This window comes from Octopus sinensis, linkage group LG4 (assembly GCF_006345805.1).
Source record: "Octopus sinensis linkage group LG4, ASM634580v1, whole genome shotgun sequence".
Taxonomy (NCBI): Eukaryota; Metazoa; Mollusca; class Cephalopoda; order Octopoda; family Octopodidae; genus Octopus; species Octopus sinensis.
This window is the reverse complement of record NC_043000.1, coordinates 114,009,374-114,009,950: the sequence shown is the minus strand read 5'-3', so window position 1 is coordinate 114,009,950 and position 577 is coordinate 114,009,374.

Genomic DNA, 577 nt, shown 5'->3' with positions numbered 1-577 from the left:
ATTATTAGAGACAAAACCACTATTTTGCAAAACAAACAAGGAAAGACTTAATCAATACATAAAATTTTAATAAATAGTCAAAAAAACCGCCACTACAATCATTTCTTGTCTTGATCGACAATCTTCAGGTGGACTTCCAATTACAAGTCAATTTCAAATAATGAAATTGACTTGTAATTGGAAGTCCACCTGAAGATTGTCGATCAAGACAAGAAACGATTGTAGTGGCGGTTTTTTTGACTATTTATTAAAATTTTATGTATTGATTAAGTCTTTCCTTTTTTGTTTTGCAAAATAGTGGTTTTGTCTCTAATAATATTTTAGAATATATATATATTATATATATATATATAATATATATAATATATTGGAAGGTTTGGAGATGATGTATAGGTATTATATATTAGAAGTAATGAGATACTCAGAAGATCGGATGGTTTATATTTACAGATATTTATTTGTATATTACATTTTATATATATATATATCATATCACTTCGATCATTAGCGCTTTCTCCCATTCTAGTGGGGTTTTCAAATCAAACTAAGTTCAAACTAAGGAACTTAGTTTGATTTG